This window comes from Pelmatolapia mariae, linkage group LG23, assembly GCF_036321145.2.
Source record: "Pelmatolapia mariae isolate MD_Pm_ZW linkage group LG23, Pm_UMD_F_2, whole genome shotgun sequence".
NCBI classification, from domain to species: domain Eukaryota; kingdom Metazoa; phylum Chordata; class Actinopteri; order Cichliformes; family Cichlidae; genus Pelmatolapia; species Pelmatolapia mariae.
The window spans coordinates 32,852,029-32,872,244 of NC_086246.1; positions in this window are offsets into that span (position 1 = coordinate 32,852,029).

Consider the following 20,216-nt stretch of genomic DNA (forward strand, 5'->3'; position numbering starts at 1 on the left):
CCCAGAGAGATCCTGGAACGGCACAAGGTCCTGTTCCCAGTCCGACGTAGTTTTAGGCTCCCGGGCTGTCATCGCCGTGGACCGGCTCTACGTGGACAGACAGCTCTACCGCGACCCTGGCACCACTCCGTGGCTGTATTGACCGCACAACAGATAAGAATCCGCTACACTATTCTATTTACTCACACTCTCTTGTATTAACATCTGTTTAACTTTGTAATATCAGTTTGCTAATTCAGTATAACGTCACCGTCACTCTCCGTCAATGTCTTAATTTGAATGTTTCCGTTTGTATTCCTCTTTTTCCTCTCTCTCTCTTATCGCTCACCCTGCTCTTTGGTTTCTTTGCTTCTCTTTTCTATCACTGCGTCGATCACCTGTTTCCCTACCCATCCACAAACAACACCTTCTATTTCTACATGCTCACTCTGCACGATCACACACACACATGCATTTAAAGGCAACACATTTACAACAGCCTCACAGCGCACACAGATATAAGACACACACACTCAGACGTGCTCACATTTGCTCATATTAGTTATTATGCACACACATAGTCAGACCTATGGAGCTTCTCGCCGCGCATTTTTCTTCTCTTTATTTATAAACAAATGATGTATTTCCATTTTCCTCACCCATTTAAGTGAGACACACAGCGTACATCATTCGCCATACACACACAACTATGGGCACACTAAGGTTTGTCACATGGAATGTAAATGGAGCTGGCTCCAGAGAAAAAAGGTTAAAAATATTTAACCAACTTAAAAACCTACAGGCAGACATTGTTTTATTACAAGACTCACAGGCCTGTCACAGGTTTGAATAAACTTAAAACACTTGAGTTTCCTAATGTGTTTTCAGCCTGTTATAATTCTAGACAAAGAGGAATAGCAATTTTAATACATAAAAATATTAATTTCACAGAGGGCAGATTCCTAATCATTAAACTATCTATACTTAATCAATACTTAATCAAAAGCTATGTATTGTAAGTATATATGGTCCAAATGTTGATGATCCCTCATTCTTCCACGGATTTTTCAGTGCACTCTCTGAAGTGCACTCTCTGATGGCACACTTGTTCTTGGGGGCAACCTCAACCTCAACCACAAATATAATCAAACAGTATATGAGCGACTTTGGTCTTTGCGATGCTTGGCGCTCCCTTCACCCCAACAGTAAGGAATATACTTTCTTTTAACATGTTCATCACTCCTACTCTTGTCTGGATTATCTCCTAGTCAGCAGCTCACTGCTGAGGGACATTTCAGACACTGAGATTCACCCTATAGATATCAGCGATCATGCTCCTCTATCGTTAACACTAATACACAAGAATAATACTACGCCAAGTAAAAGCTGGAGATTTAATACATCACTACTCAAAGATGAAGAGTTTATCAAATACTTTAAAAAAGAATGGACTCTATATTTAAGCTATAATGACATTCCTGGAACATCAGCATCTGTCCTCTGGGAAGCAGGGAAAGCTGTGATGAGAGGTAAAATAATTTCTTTCTCATCACATAAGAAGAAAGAAGAAAACAAAAATAATCAGGAACTAGAAAAAAACATCAAATTCTTAGAAAAAGCTTATGTGTCCCACCAAGACCAAGAAATATTGAACAAAATACGCAAAACAAAACTAGAATTAAATGAAATTATTAATAAAAAGACTCAATTCTTAGTACAAAGACTTCGCCTGCAAAATTTTGAACACGGTAACAAATCCGGACAATTTCTAGCTAACCAGTTAAAAATCAATAAAGAAAAAAAAACCATATGTGCTGTTAAAGATTTATCTGGGAATACAATATATGATCTTAAAAAAATAAACAAAATTTTTAGGGATTTCTATGAAACTTTATATACACCACAAATAAACCCATCTAAAAACGAAATTGATCAGTTTTTGGACAACATAACTCTTCCAAAATTATTAGACACCCAAGCAATGGCACTGGATTCGCCACTGACGCCAGTTCCTGATGAACTCCAGGAACCCCTGATAAGTATGCCCGATAATAAGGCTCCAGGTCCAGGTCCAGACGGCTTTCCAGCAGAATTTTACAAAGAATTCTGGACGATTCTAGCACCAATTTTTCACAGAATGTTGCAGGAAATCAAAGAAAATGGCAGACTTCCACCAAATATGAACTCTGCAAATATTAGTCTCTTACTAAAATCAGGCAAAGACCCTGTATTTCCTTCAAGCTATCATCCAATATCCCTTATAAATGTAGACCTTAAAATAATGTCCAAAGCTCTCTCAAAGAGATTAGAGAAAATAACCCCCCTTTTAATTCATCCTGACCAAACTGGTTTCATAAAAGGTAGGCACTCATCAACAAATACACGTAGATTACTTAATTTAATAGACTACTCATGCAGTAAAACATTGAAACCATAATATTGTCTCTTGATGCAGAAAAAGCGTTTGACAGGGTTAACTGGAAATTTCTATTTGCAACTTGACACAAATTTGGTTTTGGAAACTCTCTCGTAAACTGGTTAAAAATATTATACAATTCCCCAACAGCTTGTGTCAGAACAAATGACCAAACATCCTCCAGCTTCTGTCTCCTGAGGGGCACCAGGCAGGGATGCCCACTCTCCCCTTCACTGTTTGCAATCTTTACTGAGCCACTAGCAGCAGCACTTAGAGAGGCTACAACAATTAAGGGCATAAAATGCAACAACGAGGAACATAAAATCAGCCTTTATGCGGATGATGTGTTACTTTTTCTCCAAAACCCACAAACCAATCTCTCTGGGGTAATTGCATTGATAAACTCTTTCTCAAGAGTCTCAGATTATTCAATTAACTAGTCAAAATCTACAGTTCTTCTGATTAATTGCTCCTTCCATAATTCTTCATATACCCAACTGCAATCTGGAAATATTTAATATTTAGGTATCAATATCTCTCCTAAGCTTGCAGAATTAACTAAATTAAACCACATCCCACTTTTAAAGACAGTAGAAGGCGATCTGGCTAGATGGAAATCGCTACCCACTCATGGGAAGGGTCGCCGCTATAAAAATGATGGTCTTGCCAAAAATAAACGATTTGTTTTCAATGATCCCAAGTAAGCCATCACAAGATTGGTTCAGATCTCTAGACTCGTATATTTCTAAATTCCTTTGGAAAGATAAACCCCAGCGTATCAGCTTAAAAACATTACAAAATACCAAGGATAAAGGAGGACTAGATCTGCCTAACTTTAATCACTATTTTTTAGCCAACAGACTTCAGTTCATCTCTAGATGGTTAAAACACTGCTTCTTAGATGAACCCTGGATAGATGTAGATCAGGCACTATGTAATAATCTAGAAATTTCAGACCTACCATTTATCAGCTCAAACATCAAACGACATGAATGCTTTAAAAGCATCAACATCAGCTCTTCTCTGACAGCATGGTGGGAGTTTCTAAAAATAACAGTCTTCATTAATCCCATGCAAACGTACACCTATCTGGAACAATCCGGACATATTACAAAACAATAATATGATCACCTTGCCAGATTGGAGTTATAAAGGAATTTAATACTTGGAACATATATTGGAAGGGACAGACTTTATTTCATTTGACAGACTAGTTATACAATATGGGATCAACAAGAAAAGAGTTTTGGAATATCAACAAATTAAATCCATAGTAAAAAATAAATTTAATCCCAGTGAAGCTGAATTACAAACACCACAAAGTGTGGTACAATTTTTTTAAATCTAAAAACCCCCAAATTATTGTCTAAAATATACAGAACACTTTCTAAAATGAATGAATCAATATCCCTTCCTATTGCAAAATGGGAAGCGGATTTATCGATCAGCTTAGACCAAAACCTTTGGTCTCAGATATGTTTAAAAACCTTTCAATGGATCAGAAATCCCAGTTTGCAATTAATACAATACAAAATATTACATAGAGTGCACTATACTGGTCATAGGATGTTCAAGATGGGCTATACGTCTTCCAACAACTGCTCACACTGTCAAGCAAATACACCGGACAATTATATCCACGCTTTTTGGTTCTGTCCACCAGTTCAGAAGTTTTGGCGCGAGATATGTACTTACTCATATATACTTATCAAAGTGTCTGAAATGTAACATTCCAGCCTCCCCTTTAGTGTGTTTGCTGGGCAACTTGGATGAGGTCACTACAGAAATAAACACAGCCCACATTGTTTTTACAGCCCTATGCATTGCCAAGAAAACAGTCCTCCTTAACTGGAAAAAGAAAAATAATCTTAATTCTAACCAATATAAAAACCATTTAATAGATCACATTAGTCTTGATACAGCCTCTGCCATCACATTTGATCAATCCCTCTGGACTCCTTTGATCGGCTTCATCACCTAGTGTGGGTGGGGGGGTCATGGTTTGGTCCTGCCTTCGCTATTGTGGTTGATATGGGGGTAGGGACGGCCTTAAGGCGTCTGGGGATTTTTTTCTTTGGAGGGCCTAACCCGGGGGTTGTGGCCATGACCTGGTTAGGGGCTCTGGTGGCTCTTAGATGGTGTTTTCCTTGTGGCTGCATACAGCGGAGATGGGGGAGGGTCTGTGCTGGCGGACGTTGGTTACTGGCCTGGTAGCCTGGGTGGGTCCGGGACGGACACTTGGGGGTCTGGGAGTGCTCCACCCCCGGGCTGGGGCTCTGGCTGGGCCTTGGGGGCTTGGGTCCTGGTTGTTGTGTCGCCGGGGTTGTGGGCAGGTGGGTGCATGGCGGCTCAGCCCTGGTGCGGGGGACCTCTGGTGCATTGGCCCAGCTGGAGGGCTCTCTAACTGGTGGGGAGGCTGTTACATCTTTGCAGGAGGTCTCCTCTCTACAGGAGCTCACTCTTCACGTGGGGGAGAGATATAGGAGAGGTGGAGAATGAACTCAACTTGGGTGTCTATTGCCTTGTGTAGTCTGGAAGATGATTGGATGATGGGGTGGGTGCAGTTTTCTCTGCGGTGGAGTCGGGTGGGCTGCCCCGGACTCTGTGGGGTGGGGCGGTGCTGCTGCTGTGGGCCCCAGTCCGGATGGGCCTGGGCGTCCTTGCCCTGGTGGGTTCCAGAGTGTGGGGGTGCCTACTGCTTGCCCCTCCCTTTCATCCCTCCCCATCCTCAGCTGCCTCCCTCTTCCCGCTCCATCACACCCACCCACACACGCAGGGCTTGGGGTGCAGGTGTGTCACCAGGGTGCAGGGGAGGCACTCCCCCTCTGTCCCCTTCTGGCCGCCTGCGCCTCAATTTTATTCCGCAACCTAGACATCCACATTACTCATACTCTCATAACACATACATATAGGGTCTTGGGGGTGGGCACGTTATACAGCATCCCCAAGACCCTGGTGTTATGGTCTGTGCCCCTCTGGGGGCAGGGGTACCCGAACCTGGGATATAGAGTATGTTTGGGGAGTGTGAATGTGTGTATAGTGTCTATTTATGTCTGTCTCCACGTCGGGTGAGTGCCGAGTATTTGTTTGTGTATATGGGGGTGGGAATGCACGTTTGTGTCTATGTGCGCCTGTTCGTCTGTGTCTATATGTCAGGTTAGGTCTTAGACTCCACCTCTCTGGGAACATCTCAGGCTCTCCGAGGTATGGAGGCCTATCTCCCCTCACCACACTCCCTGCCGGTGGCTGATGACCTCAGACGTTGGTGTGTTGGTGGTTCTTGGTGCCTGGGGCTGGGCGCTCATGTATGTACCGACTCACTCCTGGTGGCCGATTGACGGGGCCTGGCGCCTGTGGCCCGGCTGGGCCCCTTCCAGGGGGTGGGTTGCCCTCAGGCCTCTGGGCCTGAGGCTCGGTCCTCTGGGCCTGAGGCTGGGTCCTCTCTGGCACAGCTGGCTGCCGGCAGAGCCCACGGGCACGTCATTGCAACCCCCTCTGGCCTCTGCTCCATGGCTGCTGGGTGACCCCTCATTTGGGGCTCTCCTCAGCTCTTCCCAGGAGGGTGGCACGGTTGCCCCTGTGGTGGTCCTCCTTGGGTCCTCGTACTCTGGGGCCTCTGGATGTTTGGGGCCTGGATCTCCTCCATACCTGCTTCATGCCCTGGGGGACAGGGCTATGGCTCCCCACACTCCCTAGCAGATCATTACATGGAGAAACCTTTTGAATACAAGCGTGCCGATCCACACAGGTGTGCACACAGGTGTACACACGGGTGTTCACAGACACAAGCTACACCTTTCTTGGCTGTTACCTCAAAACACATTGTGCGCTGTCGATCTTGCGTATTGCACAATAACATGTAATATTTAGTATCTACTGTTAGCTAGTTTATTGTGATGGTGCTGTATTTATTATGTTGCTCTTTTTTGTTTGTTTTCTCTTCTGTTTTTTTTTTTTAATTTAATCTCCATACAGGTGATCCGGGTGTTTTGTTTGTTTTTCTTTTTTTTTTCTTCCCCCCTTTCTCACCATCTCTTCTCCCCTCTATTTTTCTTTCTCTCCCTCTCTTTCTTTCATTCTTTCTCCTTGTCCTGTCCCCCAGTCATGTCTGTCCCGTCTGTAACAACCGAAAATCAAATCAAATAAATACATAATTATAATAAAGGTCAATCAAATGGACCAATTTCGCAAGGCCATGATGATCCAATTGGTAAAGTGAATCCGCTTGGCATCTTTCTTGGCCTTCAGACAACAATTCTGATGGCTAAAGATCCAAACGGGACAGGCAAAAAAAACAAACAAAAAAAACAAACAATTTCTTTGTATGGCTGGCAGCAATCTCCACAACTGTTTCACTATCCTTCCTGAGGAGGACCAACCTCTACACTTTCACTCTACAGCTACTGTCATTCTGGACAAAGGAGACTAATGTAAGTAAGTATGCATAATCAACAATTCTTGCAGTCACAAATTAGAATGTCAAATTTGTTTCACCACATGCATTTCAACAATCTGGTATTGACTGCAGAGAAACTCCAGCGTTTTATTGTCAGGACCAAATCAGCTCAACAGTGTGCAAGTGGTTGAGTCACAGCGCAGACCAATGAAACAGAGGACACAGACATGTCCGACAAAACACATACACTGTGTTTTTTACTTCCTGGAAGCAAGATGACGCCAGTGTGCTTGGCGAGCCGTCTCTTTGAGCTTTTTCTACTATTTTCTCGGTGTTATCCTGATGCCTTTGCGCTTCTTACCTATGATCGTCATACTCTTCTGAATCTCCAGCCATTGAGTCATCAAACGCCTGATTTAAAGTGGCAATCGAAATTTTTTTTCGATTCCAATGGACATCCCTGATTACATACGCAGCCTCCAGTTACCCTTCCACCTAGGAAACGCCAAAGGAGATGGGGCAATCGGGGTGGTATTCGTGTTCGCCTCAAGGCTTACTTAAACTCACTGGATGTGAGCAGCTATCATGTATTTTTAAATACCCTACCACCTTCCCATGCTCTCTGGGACCGCTTCTGCTATAGATTGCCTCACCATCGCTGGATATGGCCTGAGTTTTCACCTGTTCGGAGCTGGGTGCAGCCTTCCAGAGGTGGCATGAACTACAGCAATCTTTGCCTGCTGGGATCTGCGCCAATCAGCAACGATCTGATTATACTCCGGATGGCCCTGCTAAATATTAGCTCGCTGGCTAACAAGACTTTTATTTTAAACAACTTTTTCCTCTCCTCTGGACTGGATTTCCTATTTCTGATGGAAACCTGATTACGTCCCGCAGAGTCTTCTTTTTCAGAGCTTCTTCCCCCGGATTGTGCCTTAACCAGCTCCCCTAGGACCTCTGGCAGATTTGGAGGATTAGCTTTGATTTTTAAACATAAATTTCGGTGCCGGGAACTACCACCTGTCTTTTACACCAGCTTCGAGGTGCAACTACTGGAATTGAACTGTGCCCCCTTGATTCTTTGGGCTGTGGTGTATCGACCCCCGAAATTTGTTAAGGATTTTATTCTCCAATTTACTGACTTACTAGGGAGCCTGTTTCTACGCTATGACCGTGCTTTAATTGTTGGTGATTTTAATATACATGTCTGTTGTGAGGCAAATACACTAGCAAAGGATTTTCTTACTCTTATTGACACTTTCTATCTCACTCAGTGGGTAAGTGAACCAACACACTCAAAAGGTCACTTGCTTGATTTAGTTTTGTCTTATGTTCTGGATATTCGTATTAGGGATATCAAGGACTCTGGGATTTCATTTTTCGGTTATGTTTGATGTTACGCAACGACATATGGAGCTGAACGGTGAGGGCTCCTTGCATCAGATGCACTCAATTACTTCTGTTACCACGGCTAATTTTGACACTCTTTTTACCAATTCTGCCCTTTATGACTCCAACCAACTTGTGGATTTATCGGTTGATGGACTTACCAATCTTTTTAATTCCACATGCTCTTATATTTTTTTTATTTATATTTTATATTATATTTTATTTATATTTTATATTATATTTTATTTATATTTTATGTTTTACATTTTACATTTTCCAGGAAGCGCTGAACACTATTGGACCTTGTATTTTATGCATATTGAATGCCTTCAAGCATGCTGTTGTACAACCTGTTAGTAAGAAGACTAATCTTGACTCCAATGTTCTTTCCAATTATAGGCCACTTTCTAAACTTTCCTTTATGTCAAAAATCCTGGAAAAAATAGTCTGTAAACAACTTCAGACCTTCTTAGATACCAATGGTATTACTGAAAAGTTCCAGTCTGGCTTCAAGCCTCGACATAGTACTGAGACAGCTTTGTTAAGAGTTTTTAATGATCTCCTTTTAACCACTTATTCAGGTTGCTCTATGGTTTTAGTCTTACTGGATCTGACCTCTGCTTTGACACGGTAAATCATAACATCCTTTTATCAAGATTAGATCAAGTAATTGGCCTTCAAGGGACAGCTTTGTCTTGGTTTAAATCTTATCTCTCAGAGAGGTCATTCTCTGTTGCTATGGGGCAATATTCCTCTTCTTCTGCCCCCTTTCACTGTGGGGTGCCTCAGGGGTCTGTTTTGGGCCCTATGTTATTCTCTCTGTACATGTTGCCCTGGGAATCTATTCAAATCCATTCAAAAAATATAATATTTCTTTCAATTGCTATCCCGATGACATTCAAATATATTTTCCTTTGAGCCTGAATGTCTTAGATTCATTGCACACATTGTTTAATTGTCTTCATGATGACAGAGTCTGCTTATCTCAAAATTCTCTTACTTTGAATGAGAGTAAAACCAAAGTTATTGTCTTTGATAGCCATATCCCTCTGAACTGACTAACTGATACCCTCGGCTCCCTTGCTAGCAACCTCTCCCACACTATAAGAACCCCAGGGGTATTCTTGGAAAGCTCCTTGCATTAGAGAAACAAGTATCTACAGTGGTTAAATCAAGTTTCTATCAGTTAAGTCAAATTTCTAAAGCCAAATGTCTGTGAAGGTTCTCAGTCATCCAGCTCATTGTAGTCTAAGGAGCTTGGAAAGACTTCTAAAGCCAAGCCTTTTCTTTCCCCCCAAGAACCTTTTCATGCATTCATTACTTCAAGACTAGACTACTGTAACTCCCTTTATTTTGGCCTTCTGCACTCTTCTCCTAAATGTTTGCAGTTAGTACAGAACGCTGCTTCACGCCTTTTATCAGGTGCCAGAATGCATGATCATATTACTCCAGTTTTAGCTAACTTACATTGGTTTCCTGTGAAATTTCGTATTGATTTTAAAAATCTCCTACTCACTTATAAAATTCTAAACAATATAGTGCCTAGCTATTTAACAGAACTTCTCCATTTGTATAACCCCCAAAAAGCACTAAGATCCTCTTACCAGATGCTCTTAATGGAACCTAGGTCTAGGCTGAAAACCAGAGGCGATTGTCCATTTGCTATCACAGCACCTAGACTATGAAATAATCTCCCCACTGCCATTCGTACTTCTGATACTATTCAGTCTTTTAAATCTCGCTTTTTACTTTTGCTTAGCTTGATGACACTGAGGCACTAAAACAGTTTCGTTAGAGTTTGGGAAATGCTTGCCTATTGTCTTTAAAGATGAATCCAAAGAATTCCTTTACAAGCTTCCATGTGGCATCAGATGGGAACGAGATCCATCTCACTATTATTATATAGATTGAACATCAAAAGCCAAAGGACTTGTTTTGTAAACCTTTTTGACAAAACATCCGTTTCTGATGTTTAAAACAAGAGAGGACAAGGTTGAACTACACAAATTGCTTACTTGTCCAAATACTTACCAACCTGATTTTGTTTCATTCAATTGCATAAAATTGTAATAATCCAGAAGAAAATCCATTCATCATGGTGGTCGGCTGCTTGCACACACAATAAAATAATTCATTTCAATTCAGTTTTATTTATGTTGTGCCAACAGTTGCCTCAAGACGCTGAATATTGTAAGGTGGAGACCCTAAACCCCAACAATCAGTGAATCAAAGATATGTATAAAGAAGACCCCACTGCTGTCAGTTCCATCAGGACCATGAAGTGCTCCTGCACTTTTCTTTTCTGATTAATTTATAGCCTAGCAAAAAAAAAAAATACACAAAAACCCTTCACCCATGTAAAACACTTAGGCAATATGAAGGCCACCAATGAAAACACACTAAAATACTTCCTAAATACTTACTGAAAAGATTTTGACATCCCTATCAATCAGATAAAACTCTGCCACTAAAACACATTTTCACAATCCAGCATTAAAATCACTATTTCCATTAAAGTGATCTCCATCTCTAAAAGTACATTTAACCCACACATGCATATGCACCTGCCAAACAAAGCATTTGACCTATAAAAGCACACCAAATATAATACAATTTTTATTGCACCAATCACAACAGCAGCTGCCTCAAAGCACCTTATATTAAAAAAATACAGAGAAAACACCAACATTCAGATAACCTCCTTTGAGCAAGTGCTTTTGCGACAATGGGAAGGAAAACCTAAATTTTAACAGGAAGAAACCTCCAGCTGAACGGAGCTGAAAGGAGGGTCGGCCATCTGCCGAGACTGGTTGGGGTTAGGAAAGGAAGACAGGACAACGGCATAAATTTTAGTGTTTACTCATGTAGAAAAGCATGACTTGTTAAGTTTTTCTACAAAAATGTTTGATTTTAGAAGGTGGTGATGCTAATTTTTGGGGAAAAAAATCCTTTGTCCTTACTACAGCGCCTCTTAAGTATAAATTAAAGTTCATTTATTTGTCAGTGTGCTGGTTTCACAGCTTAGTGAGGCCTTGTTGTGTCAGGAAAGATGAAACCCAGAAAAATAAGTTTGTGTGTTTGAAAGCTGTGTAAAATGTGAGCAAACTGCTTCAGTTTTTCCAGTGAGGCCTCAGAGGAAATCAGTGAATCACATCGGATCCTTTTCACCTGCTTTATGTGGAAAAATGTGCTGAAAGTCTCCCGCTGAGTCTGGATGTGAAGCTCGGAGCTCAGGACCAGTTTCTTTAACCTCAGTTTGCAGGTTATGTAATGCCGCCGTGAGGCTGATTCCTGGGATTTATCAATGTGGGGATGCTCTGAGATCCCTGGCAGGGCTGATGGGAGGTTTGGACTCTAAGGCCAAAGGAGAGATTTGTAGCAAAGCTGTGATCCAACGTTTCAGGCTTCGTTTTGTCATGTAGAGTTGATGGTGGGAGGCAAAGAGCCAGCAGCTCGATGCCTTCAAGTTTGTCAGATATTTCACCTGGAGATGCATAACATTTCTGCCCGCTGCATGCTCTATGTGTTTGCACATTGCACAAGTTAAAATACCATTAGCATGTGAGGCCTCAGACCACACACAGCTGTGTGAATATATGTTTGTACAGCTGATAGAGACACTTCAGGTTCTGATTGTTCAGATTCTGGCTCAGATGCCCTGCCTGTGGGTCTTCTTCCTCCGTCTTCTTGAGAAATGTCACAGTGAAGTGCCAGCTTTTAACCTCTAACCTGACCTACATTCTTCAGTCAGAGTTACTGAGTTGGGAAGCCATTCTCTTCTGTTCTCTTCATTCTCTTCTGTTTATGTGGGTTTTAAGTTTGAGTCTTTACCTTACAATATAAAGTGCCTGGAGGTGACTGTTGTTGAGATTTTGTTGTGTCGTTCCACCATATAAAGAATTGAATTGAAATTTAATTTATTAAGGTTTTTAGGTTTTATGTGCATTGAGAAATAGTCATCACATGACAGCTTACGTGATCTGATCCATTTCAAACTGCATACAGTCTGTTTACCTGCATGCATCTGATTGGTTAAAAGAACTACAAATGGACACCTGAAAGTGTTGTATATCAACAGTTTCCTCCTCCCAGATTCTACATATTCATATGCAAGAGATTCTATAAGCATTTTTGCAAGAGGCCATAAGCACTTAATCCCTGGTTAAGAAGTTTTTCAGTTCTTATTTCAGCATTTAAAAATGAGTCTGTATTCCAAGGAAAAACATGCTTCAGTCTGGGAAGCTGGATCATTCTCATCCCACCACAGACCCCTGTAGGTGTACAATCTGCCTGGATGGATGACCCAGTCAGATTACACTTTACAGACAGATTGATGATTTGTAAGGCCTGGTGATATTAGAAGCTTTTGGACATTATTGATGATTACTGTTACACTCTAACCCTGTTACACGGTGACATGTGAGTGTCATTCATTTAATACTGATGGCGTCTGCGACACTGGGGTTGGTGTTGAACCATTAAACTACAGCTGACTTCAAACAGCCTCAATAAAGTTCCTCCTCCATTTTTGATTGTTGGGTTTTTACAACATATTGTGAAATAAATTTTTCACCAAAGAATATTTGTTTAAAATCACAACATTTCATAGACTTTCTTTACAGTTGTGCAATGCGTGCATGTCTTGCTAAACTTTTGGTGTGAATGCAGTAAACCTTGCAGTAAAGTTTTGTAGCAGAATCTGAACCTATAACGCTGCTCTAGAGTTGGTGAAATTACAGAGTGAGTGCTTGTGCAAACAAAACAGATGTGCAAATGGAATATGATGAATGCCAAAGCTGCAGCAATGCAAATGTTTGCTTCAGTTTCAGCCAATCAGCAATTAGTCCTGTCCAGCTGTTTAGTTATGTCCATATGAAGTACCCACCACGATGTAAGAACTTTGTTTAGAAAACATTCTAAGAATAGAACAAATGATAAAACTTTGAAAATGTATAAGACTTCACTCAGTCATGGTGCTGCAGTTGTAGATGGTTGGGATCTGTTTTGTTTTCAGACTCCTCAGTGTTCTCAGATAGAAACATTTGACACTAATGAGATAAAAAACAATTTGCCACTGTGAAAGAAGAAAGTGACTTAACAAAGATGTTGAGCATAATGAAGTACCTTACTATGACTCTTTGCTCAGAGAGCAGTGTGCTTGTGTTGTCAGTCTTTATTTTCATGGACAGTTCCCCCTCTCATCACTCTTCCCTCCACATGTTTCCAATCTGCTGCTCTCATCACTGTCATTAGAGAGAAAATTAGATTACAGCTCCGAGCTCTGTGCAGCCTGGGAGGCCACCGCCGAGCTCAGTCCTGGTCCAAACCGCTGGGATCAGGCTGGAAAATGCCACCGCCGATTGGCCCTCACATATATTAGCCACAGAATTGATTGGCTGAGAGTCTGGAGTTTGGGGTATATGACACACAGGAATGCGTATGAAGATTCCCACATACCAAGCGAGGCACACATCGTTAATCAGTGGAACCAGCGACCAGCAGCAGGCTGGAGGAGGGAATTCGTTTCAGCACATCACCCTCTTGAAAAACCATCACCATCGATCTGCTGAAACGCATTTTCTCTGAGTGTAGAGTAGTCAGCAGCTCAGGAGTGCAAATAGAGCTAAAATACACTACTTTGGTGACCTCTTGGCTAAATTTGTGTCATGTCATGTTTAGCTTCTGTGTCACTTTCACTTTTGAATAGATTACCATCTCTCATATACATCCAAAATAAACCTTAATACACCTACTGTAGAATACGGAGTAACTTTCCTAAGAATCTGTCTTTTTCTTTCAGTATCAGTGATCTAGGGATACTTAAGCTGTACATCCATGACACAGTACAGAGAGGAGATGCTAACAGCAAGATAATCGTTGCAAATTGATACCAATCTTACCTTTTTGGAAGCACTGTAGGAAGCTAACATTAAGCTCTAAATATATTTGGAGTGAACACTGTCGTACTCTAGTTTGGCCATCTGTTAGCAAAAGCCTTCTCTGGGGCGCATTAAAGCCTAAAAAGTCAGGCCGTCAGGCCCGTTGATCCCGGTTTTCCCTGGTGTAAATCCTACATGTTCAGTTTCCAAAAGCAGCGATGAACCTCGTAAAAAGATTTATGGCACTTGCTTGAAGACTGGAACTGAACTGTTAGCGATTTTACAAACAATAAATCAAGAATATTGTCTGGAGACTTTTAAATAAAAGAGCACTAATGAGCCCCTAGTTGTTATTATTAAACTCCTTACTGGACTGGTGACCTGTGTTCCTCCAAAAGCTTGATAGGCTAGACTCCATTGCAGATGAAAGCAGGTTAATGAGATGCAGAACAAGAACACAGGGTGCTAAATGTGCTATTTGACAGTAAACAACATGTTCTCATATAAAATTGAAGAGCATCGTTTGTCACGCTGGATTTACATCCCAGTTTGTCTCAGACGTCTCTGAGCTTTAACAGAGCCACACATTAGTGGAAACTTGAGTAAAACCATCAGACAGATGAGAAGATCTGACTCTGAGCTCAGATCTGAATGCTCAGTGTGTGTGTGTGTGTGTGTGTGTGTGTGGTTAAATTCTGCTTCGTGAAAATGGCCTCAGTACTCAATGTGATCCCACTCCACACACAAACAAGTTCACGTCCAGCACTGGAGGAAAACCCCGCGAACAGGGCTCATGAAGTCACCCAACCGCACATCTGCTTCCAGTCAGAGGAGGTCCGATCTGATCCCCCAGACTGTTTCTATGGAGGAGGTTTTAATCTGCTCCAGATTGCCCCCACCCGCCCTGCCTGCTCACCCCCACAAAAGGAAACAAACCACCCTGCAACAAAGGGGTCACATCAGGATGGATTATGAAGCAGAGATGTCACAGATCTGCAGAGGTGTGCTGGTGTGAATCTACAGGTACACGACTTAAAGAATGGGATTTTAGGGATGAAATCTGGGACTAAATGTTCCCTTTTGTTTGTTGTTTACATTCAACGTCAGCTATGCTGATTTTATTGGACCATGTGGAGCTTCATATGGCTCGTATAAAGAGCAATGACGCACTTTACAGACCCGATGAAGTTACATAACCACCATAAAGACCTGTTGTATTTTCCTTTGTAATGTACACTCTGTGCACTCTCAGTCTGTGAGGCTCAGTGTTTGCAGAAGTCAGAGGTCAGAAACAGAACCAGAATTTTTTTCTTTGCGAGTACATGAGGTTGGATGTGTTGATTTGAACTAAACTGAATATAAAGAGGACAACATTTTGTCACGGTTCTGGGTCATTTTGACCCAGCATTTTCTGTTTCTTATATTTTGGTGTTTTTCTAGATTATGATTTAGGTTCTGATTATTGGGATGTGCTGTTTCGCTTATTTTTATACTAGGTTTCAGTTTGGTTCTGGTCATGAGTTTAGTTTGATGTTAATTCTTCTTTAAGTCTCTGTCGTCTCTGGGTTCCATGTGTTATATTCTTTCAGTCTGCCTCTCAGTGTCAAGTCTCCGTCTTTGTGATTTGTTCCGTGTTCCTGTTTTATTTTGATAGTCCCAGTCTGATGTCAGAGTGTTCAGTTTTACTTCTCTCCTGTCTCGTTAGTCTATTTCTCACAGCTGTGTCTCCCTCCTGTTTCCCATTCCCTGATTACTCCCCAGTGTATATAAGCCCTGTGTTTTCCTTTGCTTTCTGTTGTTGTCGTTAATGTCTGCTCACCTTCAATTTGTGCCTGTGTGTTTTGGTTCTCAGTATTCATTGTTCATGTTTTGTTTTTCTGGCAGCAATAAAGCTGAGGTTTTTTGAGTTGCATTTAGTCTCCGAGTCCTGTATTTGGATCCTCATCTCCGCCTGCCCGAACACAGAGCCCTGGCACTATTAGTCACATTTTAGTCAAATTTAGCAAATAACACTTTATTTTTTAGTCAATAGACCATCTTTTTATTTCTGTTAAAGGAAACACAAAACATCAAGCTGGATGATTTTGATGTTTAGTGCCTCTCTTATCTGTAGTTGGTCCCTTTTTGTGTTTGCACTGTGATTCTGGTGTGTCTGCAGTTGTTTTGTGCACCTTCTTTGTGGTAGCTTCATGCCTCTTTGTGGTCAGGTCATGCCTCCTTGAGGTCTTCCGGTACCTCTTTAATTGCATCATGTTCCTTTGTGATTGCCTGGTGACTTTTTGTGGTTTTTGCATGACTCTTCCTTTTAGTTGCAGTTACTTTGTATCTCTGCGCTTTTTTCAGAGTTCTCTCAGGTCCCAGTGTCCTAAGGATTGCCATTCCGACCTGTTTGTAAGGAAACAGCAGATATGACCTTCAAGCATCTAATAAGGCAGATTGAAATTTCCAACCCATATTCTTTTAATTTTGAGCTGTTTATAAGTATTAGCGTTTGTTCCAGGTAGATGCTTCTCGCTTCCCTTTGACATTTGATGCTTTTAAATACTTTTGAGCTACTCAACAGATGTTGATGGACCTCAATAATGCTTAAAGACTAGCAGATGATTGGAGGAGAAATTAAATTCTTTGTATCTGTTTTTCACTGAATAATAAGAAATAAAAACATCATTTTTGAGTACTTTAGACATCTCAAGATTGAAGCTGCTGATGACAAAACCAAACTCAGATGAAATGTGCTCTAAACCTAGAAATACTTTGGGGTGAAATCAGCTACAGATTTGTGTTTTGGCTGATGAGCCCGTAGTGAGAAATGTCGGCTAAGGCTGCTGTGAAATTTCAGCCTCAGACCTCCTTTAGCTTTCACAGTTTGGTGGTAAAAATGTCGGCACGTGGCCTCTGTGTGCAGTCACGTGGGGAAGTGGGTTGGAGGCATGTGTGGTGAGAAAACAAAATAACTTCAAACCTTTCTCACCTCGAAGGAGACATCTGTGTAATGTCAAAGCTGCTGCTGCCTTCAAGGAACACGGCAAACTCTGGAGAAATCAGTTACCAATCGGAGATTCAAACAGGAAGCAAAAAGCTTTTTAAATCATCTGTTTCTCCTCGTTACTATAAATACCTAACACTAATTTCATAATATTCACATATTTCTGATTTTTAAAAATGTTTTAGTGTTAACCAGACAGCTACCTCACCATTATCCCAATGCTAAATTCAACCCAAATCAGACACAGGCAGAAGGTAAAGGCGATCCACACTGAAGAGGCAAATGAAATGTGTGTCATAAAATACTCGGCAGCTGCTTAAGGTATTTTCATTTCATGCCAAGATTTATTCATTGCAAAATATATAAACTGCTCGTATAATGTAATGCCTTATCATAAATTAACATCAGCAGTGAATGTGCGTGGAGCAAAACACTCTTTGGCCGCTAATATAAAGGCAAAGGCATATTTCCTCAACATGATTTAATCTACTAGAGGGCAGATTATTAGGGCTGCATCATTTCTGAAAAGCGAAATTTTTAATTTTTTGCACAACATAAACAGAAACTCACCTGTGTCTTCATGGGTTTTCTTCGGGTACTCCGGCTTCCTCTTACAGTCCAAAGACATGCGGTTAATTTGTGGTTCTAAATTTTCCATAGGTGTGAATGTGAGTTTTAATGGTTATTTCTATTTCTGTGTTGTAAGCCACCTCTTTACAGCGACTTTGCTGACTACACAGAAGAGAAAATGAAAGCAGACTAATTGTGGACCATTTCTCAGTTGGATGAATCTTCCTCCATTGTTGTACTGATTCAAACTACTGCTGACTGTCACTCTGCAGCGGTTGAACTGTATCTCTCAGACCAGTACCATTCAATTCTGCAGAACATGAAAGACAGCTCATAAAAATTAGCTGCTAATATGGAAAGTATGTATCTATAATGGTGATCTCATAATAAATTAAAAGAAATATAACAGGTAAACATCCCTGCACAGTGTCTTGGCATTATGTTAGGTTGGTAAGAAATGATCTTGTTATATAATTTGATTTTGAAGGACCTGATGTGAAATGAGGACCTGTCAAAGAGAAACTCTCGATATTTCATAAAGCGCCTTTGAATTTTCCTCCAGAGCATGAGTGTTAGTCAGAATTCTACACAGATTATTTATTCACAGCACCATTCGTACAAACTGTCCTGTCAGCTGTTGGGTTTCTTATGTATTTTGATGGTGGATTGGCTGCAGCTGGTTTGGTGTTTCCAACTCTGAGAATCCACAACAAACAGAAAGTGAGAGCCAAACGGTGAGTCAGTGGGAACCCCTCTGAGTTTTGAGACTTTCCCACACCAATGAGTCATGATAGGACTCAGCTGGTCCAGAATTAGGGAATCTCCTTCACCAAACATCGTCAAAGGACCAGCACACAAGACACACCCAAATGTGTTTCCAGCTTATTTGTCTTTGTCATCAGCTGTCGATGGATGCTGCCAGGCTGTTTCCATGGTTATCCTGTTGGATGACGCATGTGGGTGAATCTTACTTGGGTTGCAACATAGGAGTTTTACCTAATCAGAGATGAATAACAGCTTAGGTAATGAAACTTTTTAGTCAGATGACACCACCGGGACCAATGATCATTTATCTGATCAGATCCATTTGTTTAAGTTTTATTCTTTTCAAAGTTGGGCAAAGAGAATGAGGTAAAGAGGTCTTGTTGTTTCTCTTAACTTGTTGGACAGCTTTTGGTGCACAACCCATCAGAGACCTGAGGATGACTCAGATTCTACAATTAGGGAGAAAGGATGATAAAACACTATTGTTTCTGCTGTCCTGGTTAAACAGGAAACATTTCTACTCATGTGGTTCCAAATGGAACATTAGTCCATCTTTTTTACATCACATTGTGATGAATATCCACTCAATAGAAAAGTGATGTCCTTCAAAGACCCTTCATTGTCGCATGTGTATGGTGTAATGCTGATTGACTTGCAGCAGCATGTTAGGGTTCTTGTTGTTCTCTCAAACCTGTTTGGGTACTGCAGCTCAGCACTGATTAAGAAATGCAAACAGAAGTCATTATACAGCAGGTAAATAGAAGGAAATACATATGGTCATTAAACCAAAAGCTAGAACAGTGTGTCCTCTGTAAAAAGCCACCTTCATATGACTCTGTAGGCTGTTTTGTTATGGTCAGAAATTCATTAACCAATCAGGTTCGTCCAGGATTGTGGGACCAAAAAAATTATGCGGAGACGAAAAACGGCAACATGTTTGCTAGATTTTGGCAACATTAAAAAAGACAAATAATAACCAGTAACTTTAATAAGACATTTTGATTTAGATATTGGCTCCCAAAAACTTTGTCACTGCTGGTTAGGTCAGCAGATTGATGGGTTTCTATATTTCTACCTATCTACCTAACAGGCAGTAGGTCCTTCTGTCCAACTCATTGAGATCTGGGCTACATTTTTGTTTTTGTGGTATCAAGCAGGATTATATTAGCAGCAGATGCTGCTTTTAATGCAGCATATCTACAGCCTATCATGTTCTCTTTTTTTTCTGGACATATGCATGACAAAAACCATCATGGTCAAAGAAACCGCACTGCAAACAACCAGTTACCCATCAACAATGACAATGACCAGCCAGATACTTGACATATGATTCTTCTAAAACTGACTAACACTCCCTTCTTGTTGTAGTCGTGCTCTTCAACAATGTCCTCTCTAAAAAACAAAAACAAACAAAGATAAACAAATTCTTTGGGCAAGCTAATATTGCAATCTATAGTCACATTTTGAGTGTCACCCTTAGTGGTTGTCTGAGAAATTGTGTGGTGAATGGACTTGTTTTTCTATATTGTTTTTCTGCTTGAGCACTCAGTGCTTGGGATTGTTTATGCTGTGCTTTATGGAACATGCTACATTCATTTATTGATACAAGAACTTTTACCTATTCTTTTTCTACTTAGTGCTTTCTATCTAATATTCACACTCCAGTGGATGCATCAGAGAGCAACTTGAGGTTGCCTACAATTAGTAGATAAGCTACTTTGGTTGCCTGGAGCTCAGGAGGTAATGTAAAATGTACCCTTTGTCATGACCTCTGTGATGCATAACTCTGATAACTGTAAAGCTTTCTCTACTTGTTTAGCTTTTCTTAACTGAGTC